The following is a 22,706-nucleotide window of genomic DNA, read 5'->3' as shown; positions in this document are numbered from 1 at the left end:
AAACTGACTACAGTAACCCAGCCATTTGCCTTTAGGAAGAGAATATGTCCACAAATACACAGACTCGGAGCCCAGTTTGAGTTTCACACATTTCTTAATACAGATTTTTTTTTAATCTCTATTTTTGTATACATCAGGCATCCTTAGGGATGAGAGAGGATGATTACCACCCAAATATTTTCTTTGTCATAGAGATAACTAAAAAGTAAAGGGTAGGATGAACTGAAATCCTCATATCCTTGGCTCTCCCCCTCCCATAGAAAAAATCACAGAAGTTTTTTTTCTAAATTGAGGAGTGATTCTGCTGTGTTTAACCTTCCTTGTTTCTCTCTTCTCCACACCAGTCCTATACACTGGCCTTGCTGTGCTTGTGTTGCTTGCTGATCATGCTTTGGCTTTCAGACATATTTGCATCCCATGGACCCTTGCATCTTAGTTTAATAAATAAGCAGTTCATAATGTCAGACAAGTGACAGATATCTGACAGCTAATAGAGGTTTGTCATTTTGTTGCATTTTGTATGGATAGTGTGCATTGATGAAATAAGGTGTTAATATACAGTATATTTTTCATTGAACGCCATTTTATATATATATATATATATATATTTTTTTTTAGAGTATCAGCTGTGAATTTTAAGCTTATAGCAATATTTGAAAATTTTTGTATACATTAAAGGATTCATAAACTTAAAAGCAGAAAATGTTAACCTCAGTCACAAAGTGCTATCGCAGCTAGGTGGCTGTTATGGCATCAGGTGGTATAACCACTACCAGACACAGCCAGAGTCCAGCTTCACTGTACAATTGATTGCTTAGCAGTCATTCACCTACAAGTCATTAACACATTATACCCTTTCCTCACTTTGCAATTGTGAATCTTTGCTTGCTTATACAATCTGAATGTTCTCCCTTATGAGGTTTCGGTGCTTCTGCGTGGTGACACAAGCCAACAATTGTGCATTTGAGGCAAGATGGCTGCCTGGTATTTATGTGTACAGAACCCTGTTTTCAGTCAGCTGCACACACTCCCTTCTTTCTGTCACTCCTTTGAGGTTCCTGTGCCATTCGCCTATTCTGTCATGTATCTCACGGTGGTGATTGTCTGTCTCCTTACTTGAAGTATGTTCCATCTCCTTTTTGCATGTACAGTCGCACCAGAAAGTATCAGTGCACTGTGGGTCCAATGCCATCTGAAATGATTCGACCTTGTAGCATTGACAGCCCGTTAACACCTGTATACTGTATATTATAACATTTACTGCCATTTCCTACTCATTATGAAGGACACAAGAGTTATATCTGATATAGCTGTCATCTATCATCTGGGATGCCTGCATGTGGGAGGGCTGAGCCGCAGTTTCCAGTTCCCTTTGTTCTTTATGTCATAATATTTAACACATATGTTGCACCGATACTATTTCTTATGAGTGTACATGGTCATTGGACCACCATCATTATTGTAATTTTGCATTGCAGGTGTGAGACTAGGAGAGCTGTGCATAATTTAAAGTAGGAAGTGCACAATCCATCCATCCATCATCCAATCCTATGTTGCCCCATGATGAGCATGGGAACCCGGGGCTAGGCAAGTTGGTCTTGACATTTAAGATGTGAGTGACCAGCCTCACTCATCCCTGAGTGGCATTGTGTGAGCTGGAAACCCCAACCATCCCTTAGGTAGAAACCTGCACAGGCTTAATCTGATTTTTTTTTTTTTTTTTTTTTTTTTTTTTTTTTTTTTGAATGTGACCGACTCTGGGGATAGGCTTCACAGCCTGCTGCTTTCAGGGCCCAGTAGTCCTCCTACGTACCATACACCTCTCCATGTCACCACTTCAGCGCTAACACCCACCATCCATACTGAATACATGCTAGAGCTGTCTCATACAGGACTGGTGTATTGGTATTAGCGGTGGTATTTTTACGACATGCTGGCGGTTCTTCTGGTAGATCAGTAAAGTCTGATATTTATGAAATTCAAATCCTTAAACTGTTCCCTGCCCCAGTGGGATTTGAACCCAGATCCGTTAGGACCGCCCGCCAACTCTCTACCGATTGAGCCATTGCCTCCCACCAAACCACCTGGTGCCATATAATTAGGTAAATTACCTTAACACTTCCGAAATCATGTGTGGCAAGGGTGCAGGCCCCAGTGAAGCCTGACCCGTGATGTTAAGTTGGACATAGTGATGCAGCATGAAGTAGGACAAGAACCAATAGGATTACCGATGCCCGTAAACTGCCACAGTCAGCTGTCTCTACTGCCATCAAGAAGTCTGAAGCAGTCCATGCATCTGAGAAACAGGCGTCTTCCCTGATTGTGAAGCGGCTGATGAGGACCAGGGACCCTCTCATGGATGAGATAGAGTGGCTACTCATTCCCTGGGCAAAGGACCAAAATCAACGGAAGGTGCCTCTGGGGACGAGCTTTATTTGTGGCAAGGCACTGTATGTGTGGAATGATCTAAAAGGGAAGATGGGGGTATGAGGTGCGAGAAATTTCCAAGACTGTTCCTGTTGCCATTGAATGGAGTGCGACATGGTCAGGCATGTGCAGCATGTGCGAGCAGCAACCTTTGTGAGTCAGTATGCAGCATAGCATAGTGCTGTCAACATTGGGACCTGTGTTATACTCATTTTTGTGACCACAAGCATTTGCTCATTTGCGATCTCACTATGGACCTCAAACTTGAACAGAGAGCAAACATCAAATTCTGTGTCAGACTCGGGTAAACAGCAACAGAGACCTATGAAATGCTTCAGCAAGCCTATGGCAATGAAATAGTGAACCATGCAAGGTGTTTTGAGTAGCACTTGTGCATCAAGAGGGGCAGAACATGACTGGAGGACGATGAGAGGTCAGGGAGACCCTCCACGAGCAGAATCCCTGAACTTGGCAGCGACGCGGTGCATGTTCAAATCGGATGTGAGGATTGCCTGAACTGTTCCAAGTGACACGTTGATGATACCAGCAATTTCCTTTATGGTGATCTGATGATTTTAAAGACAGTTCGTTGAATTTTTTCAACATTTTCAGGGATTCTGCATGTGGAGGGTCACCCCAACCTCTCATTGCCCTCCAGTGACGTTTTGCCCCTCTTGAAATGTGAGTGCCACTCAAAACACCTGGCTTATTGCTTCATTGCTATAGGCCTACTGAAGCTTTTCAAGGGTTTGCATTGCAGATTTCCCGAGTTTGACTAAGAATTTGATGTTTGCTGTCTGCTCAAGTTTCAGGTCCATAGTGAGATAACAAATGAGAATGTGCACATGGTCACAGAAATGCATGTAACATAGGTCCCGATGTTCACAGCATGATGCCACACGGAATACTGACTCATGAATGTTACTGCTCTCCCTTGCTGAGAACGCAGGACCGTGCTGCACTCCGTTCATTCGCAGCAGGGACAGTCTCGGAACTTTTTTATCACACCTTGTAGAAGTGAAGGAGCCATTCAAAGCCGGCATGGGCTGATGTGATTGGCTAAAGGCTTGGGCTGGCCTGAGATATGTAATGCTGCATTGTGAGTCAGCAGTGCTGAAAATTCCTGGAGCTACTTAAAAAGCAGATTGAGAAAAGTGATTACAGTGCACAGCAGGTCACCAACTTTGATTCATTCATTCATCATCATTCATTGCCAGACGCCATGTATCCCAAACGGGGTGGCCAAGGGCTTGGAGTTAATTATTTACAGGGAGGGGCACTAATCCTCCACCAACCCCACTTGACACGTAGGGAGAACGTTATACCAACAGCATGTGGTGTTCCCAGGCGGTCACCCATCCAAGTACTAGCCAGACCCAACGTTGCTTAACTTCGCTGATCAGACGGGAAGCAGTGTACTCAACGTGGTATGGCCGTTGGCCAATGAACCGGGATATTCTAGATATGAATGTCAAAGAAGACATTCATGAGTGGAGAGAAGCATGTGCCTGGTTTTAAGGTGGTGAAGGACCACTTGAAGCTCCTCTTAGGTTAAGTGCTGAAGGTGACCTCAAACCTAAGTCACTACAGGTGTTACTCTCTCACTTGGAAAAAACGAGGGCACTGACCAGATATGCAGAAGGGAACCTTGGGGTAATATGGAAGTCAGACCCCATGGTGTGACTCGTTGCCTTCCTCTGCTGCTGCTGTGTTGCTGGCTGCCTATGCTCCATTCTCCAGGATTATGCCTGTAGGAACAGCTTAGCCAACCAGTTTCTCCTGGTGGTAGATAATGCCCCTTTTCACTGGGTTGATAATACTGAAGAGGTGTTTTTGCCCACCAATACCAGTGCTTTGCCCCAGCCAGTGGATCATGGGATAATAGTGATGTTCAAGGCACACTACCTTCACCATACCATGGAACAGCTGGTGAGGGCTAATGACTCCGGGGACAGGCACTTGGTTAAAGGTTAAAGCCTTCCAGAAGAAGTATAACATAAAGATTCTCTGTAGTGGAGGGACCTTGGGGGGAAATTCTGGACTTGTCCCCCGAAGCAGGGTTTCATGTCATGAATGAGGAGGATGTCCAGAAGGTGCTTGACAGCCACAGAGACGAGCTTTCTACCAAAGACATCATTGAACTAAAGGATCAGTGAGCCCGTGTGGAGGAAAGGGAGGAGGGGGTAGAGGAACCTGTGTGAGTGATTGATCTTAAACACTGAGGAATTTCCAGCAGTGATAGACCAGGCTATGTCATTCATCTTAGAAAAGTATCCCAAACCTGCCAGGAGTGATGCTACTGCTCATGCAATTCCCATATGCACCACGAGCTACTGTACTTGCCCAAAAGAAGAGGAGAGCGACACAAGTAACCATAATATCATACTTCTAACTCAGGCCATCCACCAGCATGGAAAAAGAACTGAGGCCCACCACCAGGAGAATATCAGTGAACTGCCCTGTCTGACCTGCCTCCATTTTGTCTGCCTCCTCCTCCTCCTGCTCACTGCCTGATTCCTCCACTTGCTGTCCCCCTGCCTGACTAGATGTTCTCCCACTCCCTTAATGCATCATTCTATTCATTATTCATCATCTGCTCCTGTTGACCATGAGTGAATGACCAGGGATAACAGCTGTCCTCCAGCCTCAGGGAGTCCCAGGATGACAACTTGGAGTAGTCAGGGAACCACTTTAGGGGAGTTGGAAACTTATTTTTAGACTTTTGAGGATGGATTATCCTTGACATAAAACATATCCCCAATGAACCCATGTTATAATGGCATCGCTATATGATCGATTGTCACTTGACATTACCCAACTGCATAGCAAGACTGAACTGTACTGTATAGTTCAACTGAGGACATGTTTCAATGAAGCCATTATGTGAGGAGAGAGGTGCTCTCTCTGTGTTGGGTTGCGCTACAGTTCTTGTAAAGGTTTTGAAAGTCTCTTTATAGTTTCTTAAATTGTAGGAATAAGTGTGTGAATTGTGGCTTACATGATAGAATTAACATTGACTTGCAACACACTGAGATCCATTCAAACAGGGCTGGCTGGTGGTAATTCAAACTACACATGTTCATGTGTCTGTAAATACTGGATATGGAAAGAGACAGCCATACATTTTCATAATATATTGTAATAATATGTACACTCAGAAGCTGTGATCAGTATCCCCCAGCAGAGAAAATCAGGAACTGTAAACAACCCACTTAGTATACTGTTGGATGAAGCAAGTGACAGGGGAGGTTGAGAGGCGAACGTAGTATGAAGATGACAGACATCACTGGTCTATAGTGCTGTATACTGTGGAGGGATGTCCATTTTTGCTTTCATCTGTATGTATATACAGTAATCCCTTTAAGACCTGGACGCCCAAGACCCGGACACCCCAAGTCCTGGACATCTTGAGCTTGGGTCCATTAGTCCAAGTCTCAGATTATTCCCTAAGATATCTGGACATCTGGGACACCAAAATTGGCCAAAAATGTCAAAATACAAAAAAAAAAAAAAAAAGCTGATATGTGTTCATCCCTACTCTAAATTTGCCGTGCGGCGACGAATAGCTGTGTTCTGGCACGTAGTTCCGGTGACATCTGCTAGAGCGCCCCTGCATCCTCCCCACTTCCTGCCTGCCTAATGTCGTGACTGCAACTCGTCGCCATGGCTGCCCACATGCTCGCTTTTGTGGTGGTGCCCTACCTGCTGCAGACCATGTTGCCACTAGTCCACATGGGAATTTACAGTGTTGTGCAGTGTTAAGAAATTGGAACTCAGAGTGCAAAGGATCAAGTGCAAAGTGCAACACGCCAGTGTTGCAACTGGCGTGGCGCAAGTAAGAACAGAATGTGCAATGTTAAAAAATTATAATTCACAGTGCAAGGGATTAAGTGCAGCCCAACACTGGATTACTGTATGTGCTTCAAGTCCACTTTCACCACTGTCAGAGCCATAGAGGAGGCGGGTTAATCTTCGCGACGGCCACAGACAAATATTTTCCATATTCACTTCTAATTTCTCATTCTCTGGTTCCTTTTCATTTATTTTATGGCTTCTGTCCCTTTTTTATATAACTAGGGTTTTAAATAGGTGCTGTGCATGTCCGGTAGGGAGTTATTTAGGTGGCTTTCAAAGTTAGGTTGGCTTAGGGTCTATAAGTACCTGTCCAGGGGCATTTTTCCCAAGTCCCGGACAAGACCAAGTCAGGGGCAGATAAAATCCCTGTGTAGAGTCAACAATTGTGCAGGGACAAAGAAGGAACTGAGTCGGCTTAGCACACCCAATCGCTTGGAAGCAGATTTTACAAGACATGTACAGTAATATGATCTTTCCAAGACAAGTCCCGAGCAAATGAAACCCCAAGCATGTTCAAGGATGATGCAGGATTAAGTTGAGTATTATTAAACATAAGTGGGTATACCTGTGGAAGATTTTGTCGGGTTGATAGGTGCAAAAACTGAGTCTTTGATGCATTAAAAACAACCATATTATTTTTACCCCAGTCAGAGATACGAGCCAAGTCAGACATTAGGTGTGCCATAGCCTCATCCCTTGCCTGTTGAAATAACTGCTGAGATGGACATTGTGGGAATCGAATGGGAAGGTGAAGGGTGGAGTCATCAGCGTATGAGTGGATAGGGTTAGATGTACAGCTTAGAAGGTCATTGATGAATAAAAGGAAGAGAGTTGGTGACAGGACAGAGCCCTGAGGAACACCACTGTTAATAGATCTAGGAGAAGAACGATAGCCGTCTACAACAGCGGCTATAGAACGACCAGAAAGGAAGCTAGAGATGAAGGCATAGAAAGAAGGATAGAAACCATAAGAGGGCAGTTTGGAAATTAAAGATTTATGCCAGACTCAATCGAAAGCCTTTGAGATGTCAAGTGCAATGGCAAAGCTTTTGCCAAAGTCCCGAAAGGAGGATGACTAGGAGTCTGAAAGGTAGGTGAGAAGATCGCCTGTGGAGCATCCCTGATGGAACCCATACTGACGATCAGAAAGAAGGTTAGTGATAGGAAAGATGCTTTAAAATTTTTCTATTAAGAATAGGAGAGATTGAGACAGTTGGTAGAGGAGTTTGGAAGGGTGTGTGAAAGGAGGAAATTGAAAGTAAATGAGAATAAGAGTAAAGTGATGAAGTGTACGAGGTTGATAGATGGTAGGGGGATGAATATAGTTTTGAATAGTGAGTTGCTTGAGAAGGTAGATTGTTTTAAATATCTAGGGTCACATGTTGCTGTGGATGGAAGAATAGATGCAGAAGTGAAGTTTAGAATAAATGAAGTAGGAAAGGTGCTGGGAGGAATGAAAAAAGTGTTTAAATGTCGTTCACTTAGAATGGATGTAAAGAGAAGGCTGTATGAGGGTGTTGTGGTACCGACTGCATTATATGGGGCTGAAACATGGAATATGGGTGTAGCAGAGAGGAAAAGATTGAATGTAATGGAGATGAGGTGTCTGAGGAGTATGTGTGGAGGGACGCGTATGGATCGGGTGCGAAACGATGAAGTGCGAAGGAGTTGTTCGGGAGATGGCTGGTATAGTTGAGCAGAGGGTGTTGCGATGGTTTGTGCATATGGAGAGAATGGACAATGAGCGATTGGTGAAAAAGATAACTAGATCTGATGTGAGAGGTGTAAGGCTGAGAGGAAGACCACGAATAGGATGGATGGACAATGTGAAGAGAGCGTTGGATGCGAGAGGGATGTCTGTTGAGCAAGGAAGAGTGGCTGTGCGTGACAGAAATAAATGGAAATTGTGAATGAATAAGTGATGACGCAGCCCTGAGGGGATATTCTCCCGCATTTGGTCTGGTCAGCTAGTCAGGTCAGGTGCGGGTAAGGGAATGGGTCTGTTATGATGTGGCAGAGGTAAACCAGTTCTGCTGTCGGGCCCTGCTGCGGATGTCACTGATTGCATTGCGCAGTTGACCCTTGTGCGGTGTGGTGCGGTGAGGATCTGTCTGTTCTCCCCTTTGGGGCTAAGATGCGAATGAATGTGTTTGAATGGATGGGTAAATGAGGAGTGTGTCGTCCTGTCTCGGCTACCTCCCTTTCCTTGGGGGAAGCAGCCTAGGTATATAGATATAGATAGAAGAACAGACTCAAACACTTTTGAGATACAGGATGTTAAAGCAATTGGGCGATAGTTAGAGGGTTGGGAATGGTCACCCTTCTTTGGGACTGGCTGAATGAGGGCAAACTTCCAGCAAGAAGTAAAGGTACAAGTTGACAGACAAAGGCGAAAGAGTTTGCCTAGGCAGGGTGTAAGCACAGAAGCACAGTTCTTGAGAACAACAGGAGGGACTCCATCAGGCCCATATGCCTTATTAGTACTGAGGCTAGCAGTGGCAGAAAATACATCAGCTGAAGAAATTTTAATGTTAGCCATGAGGAAGTCAGAGGGGGGAAGTGATGAAGGAACAGCACCGGAATCGTCTAAGGTGGAATTGGAGGAGAAAGTTTGAGCGAAGAGATCTGCTTTAGCAGTAGAAGAAATAGCTACAGAACCATCAGGTTAGAAAAGAGGAGGGAAGGATGATGAGGTAAAGTTGTTAGAAAGGTTTTTGGCAAGGTGCCAGAATGAGTGGGAAGAGTTCGAGTTGGAGAGTTGAGAGCATTTTGTACGGATGAAATTATTTTTAGCAGAGCGAAGAACAGACTTAGCACGATTCTGGGCAGAAATGTATAAAAGATGTGATTCAGGGGTGGGTTGGCTCCGGTACCTTTTATAGGCTCTCTCCTTGTTGTGGACAGCATTAGAACAAGCGTGATTAAACCAAGGCTTTCTTGCATTAGTCAAAGGATATGAGAAAGGAATGTATGCTTCCATGCCCGAGAGCATAACCTCCGCAGTGCGCAAGGCACACCCAGATGGCTCCCGGCCATGAAAGCAATAATCATTCCGGAGAAAATCAAAGAAGTACTGCCTGAGGGCCTTCCAATCTGCAGCTCCAAAGTGCCAGAGACGACGTTTTTTGGGAGGGTCCGCAGGCCGTACTGGAGCGATAGGACAGGTTAAGGTGATAAGGTTATGCAAGGTTAGTGTGAATATGTACAATAAGGTAAAACGTATACTGAAGTACATATAATAGGGAAAGAAATTTAAGATCTTGTGAAAGAAAAGAGCATGGTACTGTTCTCATGAACCTAAATTCAGTTATTTTCTTCCTACAGTCCATATCTCCTCTGGCCCTATTCCTCAGAGAACCACAAATCTCACCCTGTACAGATATATTCCCTTTTTGTTTTCCTGGCTACCATCTCCTCACAAATTTCCGAAACAAGGGTGGCGTCTGCTGTTATATCAGATCTCAATGTGCAGTTGACACTTTTAAACTTCACTTCATCCAGTTTTGATTACTTATTGTACAAACTAAATTCCCTAAATGTTACAATATATCTGTGTAGTTTTTTGTTCCCCCAGTGCTTCTTCAGAACCCAGTGTATTTGACTCCTTATCCACACAGTTGAGTAGCCTTAACCTTGCCATCAGCACTGAAATTACCATTTTGGGTGATTTTAACATACATCATGTAGAATGTTTATTGCATTCTGCTAGGGCAGACGATGCTGGTCTAGAGTGCGTACTGTTTGCAGAATCGTTTAATCTCACGCAGCATGTAAAGCAACCAACCAGAATACCAGATAACCTTAATCATGGCATGTCAACAATCCTGACACAGACAGAGGGCTGGTACTACATTCCCAGACAGATCATCTTTTCATACTGAACAATCTAGACCAACATACCCATATCGTACACCAAGCCCTCTTCCTCCCATCATCCCCAGATATCACCTTCTGCTCTCCAAACCTCGCCCCCACTACATCCTGGAGAGTGGTCAAAACCCTAGGTTCTGATCACCTCCCAATCATCATCACTACCAAAACCAGAATCACCCCAGCTGGCCACAAACACACATACACTAATTATAAGAGAGCCAACTGGGAGCCTTTGTAACTGAAACAGAACAACATTTCAAAACACTAAACAGTACACCCATCACAAACATCAACACCGCTGTGCACACTTTCAATACAATTATACAAAATGCAGACAAAAGACACATCCCTAGAGGCAACAGAAAGACACAACCCCAACTTCACACCAGAAATTCATGGCCTCATCAGACAACAGGACACACTGTGACACTCCCCAACACCCCATTCACAAGACACCTCCCCAACACCCCATACACAAGACACCTCACAACAAATACGAGAACTCAACACTCAAATAAACAATAAAATATCAGAACAGCAAACACTAAACTGGAAAAATTACCTCCAATCACTTAACCACAAAACAAACATCAGCAAAGTCTACAAAACACTAAACAGCATCACACTTTCCAACAGCAACACCACACAATCACATGCTGCCATCACAACAACAGACACCATACCCTCAAACAAACAACAAGCAAACACTCTCATCAATCACTTTTCATAAGTCAGCCATCTAAACCCCCATCCCAAAGACCGACGTATCATCCGACGTAAGAGAGAGTTCCCCACAGACCCAGACTATGCATCTTTCACTTACAGCCAGACAAAGCACATCATTAGCAACCTTAAGCACTCATCTGCCTGTGGACCAGACAACATAAGCAACATTCACCCTAAACACCTTGGACCACAAGGCATACAAGCACTCACCAACACATCAAACTACAGCTACTTACACAACATAATACCCAACATCTGGAAGCATGGCATTATCATAACTATCCCTAAACCCAACAAAGACCCCATGTTACTCTCCTCACACCGCCACATCACACTCCTCTGCACCCCCTCTAAAGTCACTGAACGACTGGTACTACAACTAGTCACACCTCACATTCCCCTAGCCCAATCACAACATGGCTTTAGGCCACTACACTCCACAAACACCCTTCTTACAGATCTTACACAGAGTTTTCGATGGTATGAATTCAGCTAGGCCACCACACAGAACACTCCTAATCACACTAGACATCAGCAAAGCTTTTGATGCCATCCCCCATCACAACCTCACAAACAAAATACTCAACACAAACATGCACAATAAAACGAAAAGATGGCTGGCAAACTACTTAGCAGGCAGATGTACACACATAACATTTGCCAGTCAGTCTTCTAACATCAGAAACTACACAAATGGCATCCCCCAAGGATCTGTTTTGTCCCCTACACTCTGTAATCTATACATGCATGACATATCCAAACACTACACACCACAGATACACATAGCTTCCTATGCAGATGATATAGCACTTACATGTATGCACAAAATGCAAACACAGCTGCACACATCATCCAACCTTACCTCAGCACACTACACGAATGGTTCATCACAAACAGGTTCAAAATAGCCCCAGCCAAATCTACAGTGATCCTTCTCACAAACTGGACAGCAGAACACAGTCACATTCCACACCTCAACATAAACAACACTCCCCTACCAAACACACACAGACATCCAAAATCCATGGTGTAACATACAATACATCCATGTCATTTAGACAACACATCACAAACATTAAAAATAAAATAACACCAAGACTCAGTGCCTTGAGGTCACTTGCCGATACAACATTCGGACACAACAAAGAAACCACCACCACAGTATACAAACAATACATACGTTCAGTGATGAATTATGCAAGCCCTGCCTGGGCTTCTAACCTCACCAAAACACACTACAACACTCTACAGACCATACAGAACAAGGCCCTAAAAATAATCACAGGCTGCACAGCTACTACACCCACAGACCACCTACATCAAGAAACCAAAGTCCTCAAAGTCAAGGATCACCTAGACATGAGAGGCACCCAGTTTCTTGCTGCAGCCTTCACAAACCCACAACATCAACTATATTACATGGCAACACATCCACCCACACGAAGGAACATCAAAACAACACCCAGCACACGATACCATACACAATAAACCCTATACACGTCAAAAAGAGAGAAGGACCTAGGTGTGATTATCAGTAACAGACTATCTCCGGCTGACCACATCAGCGAGAAGGTACGGAACACGTATACACTGCTTGCAAATATGAGAATAGCATTCACATACATAAATGAAGACATGCTAAGAAGGATAATAACATCATTCATTAGACCAACCCTGGAAAATGCATCAGTAGTCTGGAGTCCTCATCTCAAAAAGTACATAGACAAGATTGAAAAAGTTCAAAGGGCTGCTACAAGATGGATACCAAGCTTAAGAGACCTAAGCTACGAAGAAAGACTAAATAAACTGAATCTACCAACACTACAGGAGAGAAGGAAAAGAGGTGACATGATAATGCTATATAAGTGCATATCAGGAAAGGGGAAAATAGACACAAATGATTACTTAACATATGGGGAAGCATCAGCAAGAGGACACTGCAAAAAACTGCATAAGAAGAGAGGTGATGAAGACGTAAGGAAATTCAGTTTCCCAAACAGAGCAATTGATCAATGGAATGCACTACTGAATGAAATAGTGTGTGCCAAAACAATTCACAAATTTAAGGATATGTACGATAAATATGGTTTAAGACACGGGACAGTACGAGTTTGACTCATTCCTGTAAAGATACAATTAGGTAAGAATTAGGTAAGAACAAATACTGTCATCTCTCCCCCCTCGCCCACGTCAGACCAGCTTCCAGAAGCATATCTACACTCAGATCACTCGCTGCTCCATTCAGTCACACACAGCTGCATGCATGGCCTTCTGACATCACCCTTCTGAATCCTATCTTCCTCATGAGGACAGGGTCCACCTGGCCAGGCTGAGATGTGGGCTTCGTCCAGCCCTCTTAAACTACCAGAAGAGGCTGGATGACACCGTCACAGTTGCCTGTGCAGGGTGCAATACAGCACCCCATACTATTAAGCACATTATGGAAGACTGCATTGCACACAATCACCTATACCAGCAATACAACATACACTCTTTGAGAGCTCTGTGGGACAGCCTGGTGTTGGCCATGGCCTTCCTAAGGGACTCGGGGCTGTTTGGCCAGACTGCCTAGGGAACAACTGCCACTACTACTACTATTACCCTGATCATAATGCCCATCTCTTGGATCTAATCCTGACAAATAATCCAGATCTACTCACTATCAATAATTCTTAGACTATCTTACTTCTGTGATGGAACACATTCTATCCATTTCTCCTTTCTCCGAAATCTCCATTCTAGGAGATTTCAATGTTCACCACCATCTTTGGCTCTCCTCTTCTTTCACTGATCCACCTGGTGAACAAGCCTACATCTTTTCTATCCTTAATGACCTAGAGCAGCTTGTACAGCACCCTACCCGTATCCCTGACTGCCTTGGAGAGAGCTCCAACATACTTGACCTCTTCCTTACAACTAATCCTTCTGCTTACACTGTTAATCTTTTCTCTCCGTTGGTCTCCTCTGATCACAACATTATTACCTTAACCTGTCCTATCGCTCCAGTACGGCCTGTGGACCCTCCAAAGAAACGTCGTCTGTGGCACTTTGGAGCTGCGGATTGGGAGGCCCTCAGGCAGTACTTCTTTGATTTTTCCTGGAGTGATTATTGCTTCCATGGCCAGGAACCATCTGAGTGTGCCATGCGCATTACACAGGTTATTCTCTCAGGCATGGAAGCATACATTCCTTTCTCATATCCTTTGACTAATGCAAGAAATCGTTGGTTTAATCACGCATGTTCTAATGCTGACCGCAACAAGAAGGCCTATAATAGGTACTGGAGCCAACCCACCCCTGAATCACAATTTTTTTACATTTCTGCCCGGAAGCGTGCTTAGTCTGTTCTTCACTCTGCCAAAAATAATTTCATCCGCAATAAATGCTCTCATCTCTCCAACTTGAATTTTTCCTGCTCCATCTGGCACCCTGCCAAAAACCTTTCTGACAACTTTTCCTCATCATCCTTCCCTCCTCTTTTCTACTCTGATGGTTCTGTAGCTATTTCTTCTACTGATATAGGAGATCTCTTCGCTCAGACTTTCTTCTCCAATTCCACCTTAGATTGTTCTGTTGCTGTTCCTCCACTACTTCCGCCCTCTGACTTCCTCATGGCTGACATTAAAATCTCTTCAGCTGATGTATTTTCTGCCATCACAGGCCTTAGTACTAACAAGACATATGGGTCTGATTGAGTCCCTCTTGTTGTCCTTAAGAACTGTGCATCTGTGCTTACATCCTGCCTAGGTAAACTCTTTTGCCTTTGTCTGTCAACTTGTACCTTTCCATCTTGCCGGAAGTTTACTCTCATTCAACCAGTCCCAAAGAAGGGTGACCATTCCCAACCTTCTGACTATAGTTCAATTGATTTAACATCCTGTATCTCAATTCTTAATAGAAAAATTTTAAAGCATGTTTCTTATCACAACCTTCTTTCTGATCGTCAGTATGGGTTCCGTCAGGGACGCTCCACTGGTGATCTTCTCACCTAATTTTCAGACACCTGGTCATCCTCCTTTCGGGACTTTGGTGAAAGCTTTGCCATCGCACTTGACATCTCAAAGGCATTCGATTAAGTCCGGCATAAATCTTTATTTTCCGAACTGCCCTCATACAGTTTCTATCCTTCTATCTGTGCCTTCATCTATAGCTTCCTTTCTGGTCATTCTATAGCTGCTATTGTAGATGGCCATCGTTCTTCTCCTAGATCTATCAACAGTGGTGTTCCTGAGGGCTCTGTCCTATCACCAATTCTCTTCCTTTTATTTATCAATGACCTTCTGAGCTGTACATCTAACCCGATCCACTCGTACGCTGATGACTCCACCCTTCACCTTTCCGTTCGGTTCCCGCAGCGTCCATCTCAGCAGTTACTTCAACAAACAAGGGATAAGGCTATGGCACACCTAATTTCTGACTTGGACTATATCTCTGACTGAGGTAAAAATAATCTTGTTATTTTTAATGCATCAAACACTCAGTTCTTACACCTATCAACCCGACAAAATCTTCCGCAGGTGTACCAACTATCTATCTATCTATTGCCAGATGCCTCAATCCCGTTTGGGGTGGCCACATACAAATCGCCTCCAAGTCACCCTGTCCCCCGCCATTTCACTGCCCTGCTCCCAACTCACACCTCCCTCTCTCATATACCTCTCCACCCCATCCCTCCATCTCATCCTTGGCCTCCCCCTCCCTCTCCCCCCTTCCACCTCACTCACATACACTCTCTTCATGAGTCTATCACCCTCCATCCTCTCCACATGGCCAAACCACCTCAGTGTGTTCCTCATAACGCTTCCTATCACATCCACATCCACACCACAACGCTCCTTTATATCCTCATTCGTCAGCCTGTCTCTCCATGTGACTCCACAGGCTCCTCTTAAATATCTCATTTCCACTGCTGTCACTCTTGACTTGTGTCCTTCCAACAACATCCAAGCTTCACTTCCATACGTTAGAGTTGGTGTCACAATACTGTCATATAGTAACTTTTTCACTTCCATGCTCACTTCCCTGTTTCTTATCACTGCTTTCAAAGAACCAGCAACCTTTCTTCCCTGCTGTACCCTTTCAAGCACTTCACCCTCCAACCCTCCATCCTTACTCATCACACTACCCAGGTACTTAAACATACTCACGTTTTCCAATTCCTCACCATCCAACCTCGCTCTACATTCACTGATTTCACCTCTCTCAAAGACCATCACTTTACTCTTCCCTACATTCACCTTTAGATTCCGTTTCTTACACACTCTCCCAAACTCATCCACCAAGCCTTGCAGCTCTCCTTCGTCTTTACCCAACAACACAGTATCATCTGCAAACATCAGTACAGGGAGTTTCCAAACACTATCCTCTCTCACCAGGGCCACTCCAACATCCACTACCCTACCTTGTACCTCTTTTATTACCCCATCCATGTACAGATTGAACAACCATGGAGACATGACACATCCCTGTTTCAACCCAACTTTCAAAGAGAAAAATTCACTTAGTTCACCATCCACACGCACTGCAGCCTTAGCACCATCGTACATACTCTTCACAGCATTCAACAACTTCCCATCTACTCCATATATTCTTAACACTTTCCACAATCCTTGTCTATCCACCCGGTCATATGCTTTCTCCAAATCCATGAAAGCCGCATACAGCTTCTTTCCCTTCTCTAGAAACTTTTCCACTAAAGATCTGAGAATGAATATCTGATCTACACAACCTCTTCCCTTCCTAAAGCCTCCCTGTTCTTCTCCAACTAATTTCTCTGTTGTTTCTCTAACTCTGTCAGTAAGTATCCTACCATACACTTTTCCTATTATACTAAGAAGACAAATGCCCCTATGATTACCACACAATTCTTTTTCCCCTTTTCCTTTGTACAGGGGAATAATTATACCTGACTTCCAATCCTCCGGGACTCTACCTTCCTCCCAGGCCAATCTGCACATCTTCCACATCCATTCTATTACTATCTCTCCCCCATGCTTCAGCATTTCACCACACACTCCATCAATTCCTGGGGCTTTCCCTGATTTAACTTTCTTCATTGTTTCCACAACTTCTATCCTACTGATTTCTTCCTGTCTTTTCACCTCCCTCCTTCTCCCAGCCATTCCGCAGGTGTACCAACTAATGTTTAATATTATTCAGCTTAATCCTGCATCATCCTTGAACATGCTTGGGGTTTCATTCACTTGGGATTTATCTTGGAAAGATCATATTGCATCTCTTGTAAAATCTGCTTCCAAGAGATTGGGTGTGCTAAGCTGACTCCATTACTTCTTTACCCCTGCATAATTGTTGACTCTATACATGGGTTTTATTTGCCCCAGTATAGAGTACAACTCCCATGTGTGGTGAGGCTCCCCACATACAGCTCTTCTCAATAGAGTGGAGTCAAAGGCTTTTAATCACATTAACTGTCCTCCTCCTTCTGGCTCCCTTCAATGCCTGTCTCTTCACCACACTGTTGCATCTTTATCTCTCTCTGTTGCTACTTCAATGGTCACTGCTCCTCTACGACGGGCGCGTAGCACCCGTCTAGCAGCAAACGCTCATCCCCTTTCTGTCCAACTCTCTAATGCAAGAGTTAACCGTTACTTCCACTCCATCATTTATGCTGCTGGTCAACTCAGGAACTGTCTCCCTCTTTCTGTATTTCTTGCTAGCTATGATCTCCAGTCTTTCAAATGCAGTGTGTCCAGGCATTTTGAAATGATCGAATCTTGAATTTGGCTCTCTCTTGTATTTTGTTTTTCTCTTGGAAGGAGCAGTTATTGTGGGCTTGTGGCCTTTGGTCACTTCTTCCTAGCATTAAAAAAAAAAAAAAAGGATAGAGGTACTGTCACTGCTTGGATCCTCTGACGACAATCTCTTCAAAGTCTCATTAGTCAGCACCTCCAAACCTCCCCGCTCTGAACCTGTCAGGGTGACTCGATGGCACTTTGACAGTGCAGACTGGGATGGATTTAGAAATTATGTTGCTGACATTCCATGGCAGTCTTTCTTCTCTAGTGATGTCAGTTCTACCCAATCCCACATTTGCGACTTAATCTTCTTGTGCATGGTAAGTTTCAGTAAGAGTTCCTGCGCACGATTTTTTCTCCGAGGCCGCCCGGCCCGGCTGCCCGCGCGCGGCAAATAACACGTATTCTCTCCATATTTTTGCTACCCAAAAAATCAATATATTACCATGAAACCTATGTCATCTTATTCGTCGATGTTTGTTCTAGCTGAGAAGTACCACAAAAAAAAACAGGAAAACACAAATAAAACAACATTAGGTGGCCCTGAATAAACATTTTGCTACATCACATTCACTTCCCAACATCACCATTCGAATGTTTTCCATCATACAAGAAAATGTTATTAGAAGTTTTGATAGATAATTTCATCAGCTTTCTAAAGAGACAAATATGGTTGTGATACGATTTGTAGTTTTCGAGAAAATAGCCAAAAACTGAAAGCCATTTTTGAAAAAATTCAAGGATCTCTAATACTGAATTTTTTTCCCACATGTTATGTTTTTAGTGAATAATATTATGCAGAATTTCACGAGCTTTCTAATGACCTAAAAATGGTTTCGATACGCCTCGTAGTTTTCAAGTAAATTGCCAAAAACAATTAGAAACTCACGTCCATACGTCACTTTCGTGATGTGCGCACAGCATATGCAATATTCCCGCCTCCTTAACAACGAATTCTTATTATAGATATTACATTGTTATGTCTTGTACATACGTAGAATTTACTGCTCTTTATCATAGTTCTTACACAAAATCGATACGTCCAATAGTTTTCGAGTAATTGGCCGACAAAGTGAGATTACTCCTCCGAGCACTTTCGACTTTACCAAAACTGTCAGTTCCTCCAACTTTTCCAACAGGAAATGCTCCCAAAGGCTTGTACTCTGCAAATGAACATACGTAGAATTTACTGCTCTTTATCATGGTTCTTACGGGAAATCGATACGTCCATTAGTTTTGGAGTAATTGGACAACAAACTCCTCCTCACCCGCACGCGAGATAAAAAACATTCTTTCCCTGCCTCACCCACAGCTACATATTTTCGCACGTGACGTTTTATTATTTTCTTTTTTTACTCAAAGTATACACGTAAAATATCATGAGGTTTTTGATAGTGCTGTCAGAAACTTGACATGATCACTAGTCTTTTTGCAAGGTTCTGATACTGAAGCTGAACTTTCTTCCATCTCATATGTGTGTATGTAAAAAACATTACTTATTTGTGTAAAAAATATTGAGCTCTAGAAATAGGTCAATATACAAATAAACAAAATGCAGATAACTCACTTCCTCCAGAGGTGTTGAGATGCTGGCAGTAGCTTGAAGATGGGGAGTTATGTAGTGTGGGAACATGTGTAGGTGAGTGTGTGTGTGGGGGTGTGGGTGTGGGTGTGGGTGAGTATGTGTGTCTATGGCTGTGGCGTATTTTCTTCTCTCCTTGCGATACATTTGCCTAAAACACATGTGATGCACACAATAGATTTCTCCACGAACATTCACTGCACGACATATGTATGTACAGGTATATGTGGCTGTGGCATATTTCTTGTCTTATACACTTGCACTGTGTTTTAGCTAAGTCAGTCAATGCATGAACTATTTCTCCGTGAACACTCGCTGCACTATTTCATATGTATTTTTCACACTAAACCATACGCAATATAAAACACTATCACATGATTCCATCCCAACCTCGTCTATTATTCCCGACTCTATGGCGTACATGACCTCCTGTTTCTTTAGTGACTGTTGCATATCTCTGTGGCGTGCATAATGCCTGCTATGGTAGGTCAGTTATTTCACCAATCCAGGCATTATATGTTTCACAAATATATAAGTATTGGCTTCCGTATATAAAGGCAAAATACACACATCATTTATGGACAGGGTGAAGCAGAGTGGAAACCCCGTTATAACAAACCACACTCCTGCCTGTAGGCCTAACGGCTGATAATGGGCCCCAATGATTTACAGACAATATATCTATGTTCCATAGACACAATCACATCACATTATAGTCAGAAACACTGTACAATCACAATATTTCAATAATGGCTTCTGCCTCGGGTGGGAGGGGGAAAATGGCGGGTTTAAAGGGACGCTGACAGGTGCACTACTCTCCTGCCCGGCTGGTCGTGAGATACTGAGACATTTCTGCCACGCATTGTCTCGTCAGAGCAGTCACAGTGTTGCCAAATGCTTACCTCGGAAAAGAGATGCACACATTGGAACGCACCAAAATTTGATGCAAATCGGCTGAAAACTTTTCTTTTGACGGCGTTTTTTCTGCTTAGGAACGCGATTCAAGTGACTGAACATCTTTAGATCAATTCACATGAAACGCGAATCGCGTGAGTGACCCTGAGAGGGTTAATACTAGTTGGTATGGATTTATTCATACCAAGTCAACAGTCCACTGAAAGATCGAAGTCTCCAAAATGGTTTGATAGCAACTGTGCTAGAGCAACAGCCCAAAAGTCATTAGCAAATAACTCTTACTTAAAATAAAAAATATCTGAATGACTCTCTCAGTTTAAAATTGCTAGAAACCATGCGAAAGCTGTATTAAATCTTGCTAAATCAAACTTTCTTCAAAATCAAGCGTCAAAACTACTTAACGACCCTAATGACAATAGAATATTCTGGTCAGCTCTCAGTTTTTTCAATAATATCTTTAACAGGACATCATCCATTCCCCCACTAAAATCTTCAGATGGTAACATTACAAATGACCCGTGTGGAAAAGCAGATATCTTTCCAAGTACCTTTGCCAGAATTCTACTGTAGATGAAGTCAGCTAGAACGTCCCAGTACTTGAACTTGACTCTCCCGAAATTGTTCCACTTAAAATTCAGACTAGACATGTAAAATCCATCCTAGACAATTTACTTACCAATAAAGCTCCAGGACCAGATGGAATTCCTCCAATTGTTCTGAAAAAGCATTCCCCGGAGCTTGCCTCTGTTCTAGCTAAATTATTCGGACTATGCATACGTACTTCTTCATTCCCTAATTCATGGATAAAAGCCAATATCCACCCAGTTCCAAAGAGAGGAGGTTCCTCTGACCCCTGTGATTACAGACCAATAGCTGTCACATCTTCTTTTGGTAAAGTGTTTGAAATTTTAATTAATAAGCACATAGTTAAACATCTTGAATCCAACAACTTAATTAGTGATAGACTATATGGTGCTCACCATGAAAGATACACCATTGACATACTCAGTCTCCTGACTCATTCCATCCATCAATCAATTGACCTACTTGGAGAAACTCATGCAGTAGTCCTTGATATTCCTAAAGCTTTTGACAGAGTATGGCACCGTTCCCTGCTGTCCAAACTCTTATGCTATGGATTAACTTCTTTTGTTCTTCTGCTTTCCTGATATCTCAGTGACAGAAAAATAAGAGTAAAAGTAGATGATGCATATTCCAATTTCCACTGAATTAACGCAGGCGTGCCACAGGGATCAATCCTGGCGCCAACCCTGTTCGTTGTCTATATTAATGATCTCTTATCTGTCACCCACAATCCCATCCATTCATATGCAGATGACTCAGTGCTTCATAGTTTATTCATACTCAGACACCCATTTACAAATTCTAATATCATTAACTCTTAACTCAGTACAGCCATCTCCATAAATCAAGATTTATCTGTGATCAGTGAATGGGGACAAAACAACCTTGTCACATTTAATGCTTGTAAAGCCAAAGATGTACAATTTACTAATAGACAGATATTGCCTGATTCATATATTACCTTCAGTGCTACTAATATTCCCATCTCCAAAAGTACTGATATTCTCTGTGTCTCACTTAACAGTGCCCTCAGCTGAACCTCTCATGTCTGACCACTTGCTAAAACACCCTCAAAGAAACTTGGATCATTGTACAGAGTTCGTAACTTCTTCACTGACGAGCAGTTAGCTGCAATTTCCAAGAGTCATGTGCGCTCTCAGCTTGAATATTGCCCACCCTTGTGGAGTGGATGTGGATAGGTTGCATTAAAACAACTAGACAAAACTCAGAACAAAGCTGCTGGAATTATTAATAACCCTGCTATTAATAAACTACCTCCCCTACAAGTAAGAAGGAATGTTGCCTCCTTACATTGTTTTAGAGGTATTTTTATGGCAAATGCTCAGACAAAGTTGCATCCATTGTGTCATCTCTCCATGCCTTCCCTCGTGCTACATGGGCATCTGTCAGCGCTCATGAACGGAACGTCACTCAGCCATATTGCAGAACTTCTGCCTATCAGAATTCTTTCATTCCCTGAACTGGATCTCTCTGGAACTCGCTTCCCTGGAGATGTTTCCCTCCAGACTTCAACCAACAGCAATTTAAGTCCAACTGTTACAAATATTTTATGAATGGAGGACACCAGTAATCTGGTGTATGGATTATTTCTTTTACTCATTTGTTTCTCCTTCTTCTGTTCTGTTATTTAAAAAAGAAAAAGTATACAGAACTCCTGTACGTAAACTTTCAGTAAGTGCACCAGGCCCTCTTCATTCGCGGATTCAACTTTCGTGGGCTTCGAAGATTCGCGGATTGCCCTTCTGTGGAGCCCAGACTGAATTTAATGGTTATGATTGCAGGAAGTTGGGATATATATGTAGCTTATGACTTGTGCACATGTGAGTGTGGGCAAATCATCAGCTATTTGTGATGTTTTATTCTGCTTTCAGGTCCCAGATATGGTTTATCAGGTACAGTATGTGCACACTTCCTCATAGGGGGTGATTTGCGGCTGTATAGGCATTTATGGGAGGGTGCACCAAACA

General features: G+C 43.1%; 1 protein-coding gene and 1 non-coding gene across 2 annotated transcripts in view; one reads left to right on the top strand and one right to left on the bottom strand.

Moving 5' to 3' along the window:
- Window positions 1-22,706, top strand: part of LOC145396870 (zinc finger protein ubi-d4 B-like) — a 636,773-nt gene that overhangs the window by 283,426 nt on the left and 330,641 nt on the right. The gene's annotated exons all lie outside the window — the stretch shown is intronic.
- On the bottom strand, window positions 3,750-3,868 carry LOC145396911 (5S ribosomal RNA). Its single transcript, XR_013896870.1, has one exon. It is a non-coding gene; the product is annotated as a 5S ribosomal RNA (ribosomal RNA).

Source organism: Coenobita brevimanus, chromosome 39 (assembly GCF_032717465.1).
Source record: "Coenobita brevimanus isolate Jiangsu-jjx chromosome 39, ASM3271746v2, whole genome shotgun sequence".
NCBI classification, from domain to species: Eukaryota; Metazoa; Arthropoda; class Malacostraca; order Decapoda; family Coenobitidae; genus Coenobita; species Coenobita brevimanus.
The sequence above is the reverse complement of the archived record's forward strand: the minus strand, read 5'-3'. Positions and strand labels throughout refer to the sequence as shown.